The sequence below is a fragment of the Mirounga angustirostris genome, unplaced genomic scaffold (genome assembly GCF_029215605.1).
Source record: "Mirounga angustirostris isolate CCGP_5_RB_7025 unplaced genomic scaffold, mMirAng1.0.hap1 SCAF_2, whole genome shotgun sequence".
NCBI lineage: Eukaryota > Metazoa > Chordata > Mammalia > Carnivora > Phocidae > Mirounga > Mirounga angustirostris.
The window spans coordinates 23,281,293-23,284,141 of record NW_026991710.1 but is presented as its reverse complement, the minus strand read 5'-3'; positions in this window follow the sequence as shown (position 1 = coordinate 23,284,141).

The window sequence follows — 2,849 nt, the reverse complement described above, 5'->3', positions numbered from 1 at the left end:
CACAATCTTGCATGACTTGAGTCTCCCTCAGTTTACAAATGTCTTAGTAATTGCAAGAACAAAGCATTTCTATCAATAACCTAGCTTCCAGAAGGAAATGTAGATACAATTAAATGTCCTTACAATCTGCAGCTCATTGACAGATACTTGACTGCAGGCAGAGTGTAATGCTCCTCCAGGAAGCTCCCAACTATCTTCATGTTAATTTAGTTTCGCTAGAGGAAAAACAACCTTAACTTGCAATGGCAAGGCTTCTGGTATCCTGTGAGTCTTCTTTAACATATAAAAATCCTTTTGAAACCTTCCTTTTCCTTACCTCCTCCAACCCCATAGTATCTAATCAGCTACCCCTCACAACCCTGGGGCAGCAGCTCTTTATGCCCATGGGTCCTGTCCCCGTGCTTTAATAAACCACCATTTTGCACCAAAGATGTCTCAAGAATTCTTTCTTAGGCATTGGCTCTGGACCTCAACCCACTGAACTTCACCTATATTCCAAAACCACATCAATATCATGTAGGATTTTAGTATATTGGCTATAGAATTCCATTTACTGAAAACAGTAAAAAAGCAACAACTTCTTGGTTTCATATTTAAAAACTTCAAGTTATTGTTAATATGGATGAGAACTGGAGAGAGACATAAGGCCCTAAGTCATCTACTGAATAACATCTGCTATGATTGCATTAATAGAGTAAGATTCTCCATGATTTTGCCTGTGGTACCTGGAAAGAGCTTTGACATTCTGAACTCTTTCTTATGTTCTATTTTATTTTATTATTATTATTATTATTATTGCTATAAGAAAAAATGATTTAGTAATTAAGAGTCAGGCTCTGAAACCAGAATATCAAGGGTCCCCAAATTTTACTACATACTGACTTTGTGACAATGGTCAAGTTACTTCACCCTGCATTACCTGATGATTTTCACCTTAAAATGTGATAATAGGAGTATAAATGTGATAGTCTTGTGAGAATTAAATATGTAAATTTCTAGGAATAATGGAAATATAATGTACTATGTAAGTATGGTAATTCTATTATTAACCAAATCACTCTGAAATTCACTCTTAATGAATCCCATTGATACATGTTTTTTTTTTTTCCCAGTAGAAAATAAATGTTAAAAGGGCAAACTTTTTGTCTGTGCTGCCATATCATCAGAGTTTAGAAGTTCCTGACATATGTATTTCAAAAATATGCTAAGTAAGGAAAATAAGTGAATTAATTTTTTGAAAGCATGGGGGAATTATTGCTTTTATAATAATAATTAATTTAATCATAACACAATTGTTTATTGGTCAATTACTATGCACCAATATTTAACTGCATTGTTTAATAGAAATTCCACAGGAAACTTGGAGGGGGTTATTACTATTATCCTCATTTTAGAAATGAGAAATCTGATGTTCAAAAAGATGGAGTATAAGTTGTTCAATTGGTTACTGATTATTAGAACCAGGATTTATGTCAAGTATGACTTATAGACAAAATCTGATTTTGTTCTCATTGACAGGGAATATTATCATTTTTCAGATTTCTACAGAAATCTTTATGCTATAAATTACAACTGAATTGAATTTCGAAATTTGGTGTCATTTTAAAGTATAATGTGTAAAATATTTTCAGAAATGACTCAGTTATATCTCAACATGCATAGCAAAGGGGACTCAAGATGACACCACAGGAACAAGCAACTCCTTAAACTTTAAAAAAGGGAGTTTCATTGATTTTTGTCCTGGCTGAAGGCCATTTTGAAATAAATTGGTATGTAGCTCATAAAACATATAATAAAAACAACCAAACAATCAGAAGGCCAAGTTGAAATTATTCAGCAGTCAGGATTTTCCAGAAGAAAAAATATACTGTCTGCCATCAAATATAGGGTAGAAATTAATCATTTTGTTCCTGATTAAAAAACAAATCAAGGGCGCCTGGGTGGCTCAGTTGGTTAAGCGACTGCCTTCAGCTCAGGTCATGATCCTGGAGTCCCTGGATGGAGTCCCGCATCGGGCTTCCTGCTCGGCAGGGAGTCTGCTTCGTCCTCTGACCCTATCCCTTCTCAGGTGTTCTCTCTCTCTCATTCTCTCTCTCTCAAATAAATAAAAATAAAATCTTAAAAAAAAAAACAAATCAAATAATATCCATCTATTTATAGATGTAATTGATTATCAAAACAAAGAAGGAAAAATGAAACATTTTTCTGATTTTTGTAATGAAAATTAAGCCCCAAATAAAATAAGTGAGATTCTGGAGTTAAATTTATTGTACTATATTTATCAAAAGTTTTTTATTTACTTAATCCCATATTGGGACGCCTGGGTGGCTCAGCCGGTTAAGTGACTGACTTGATTTCAGCTCAAGTCATGATCTCAGGGTTGTGAGATGGAGCCCCAAGTCAGGCTCTGAGCTGGGCATGGAGCTTGCCTAAGATTCTCTCTCTCCCTCTCCCTCTGTCCCCACCCAAATAAATAAATAAATAAATCTAAAAAAGAATCCCGTAAGAAATGTCTTTATAAGATGGTAAAAATTAGACAGCAAGGGTTAAAACAATGAAAAGCAGCCATGGTCAGATGTACCTATGTAAGTGGATTGTTCCCTAAACGTCTTTCAGTGAACTTTAGATTACCAAGCATTATTTGTAAAGGAAACTTTAGAAATTATACAGTAGGAGGATGTTAAACATTTTTGAATCAATTACATGATGACACTAAAAGTAACAGCAAATATTTTATGAAGTCATAGAGATTTATGAAAAGATATAAGAAAACTGGTGAGAGAATAAAAAATGCTGTTCAGTCAGCATCCAACATTTATTGACTACCATGTACCTGCCAGCATGCTAAG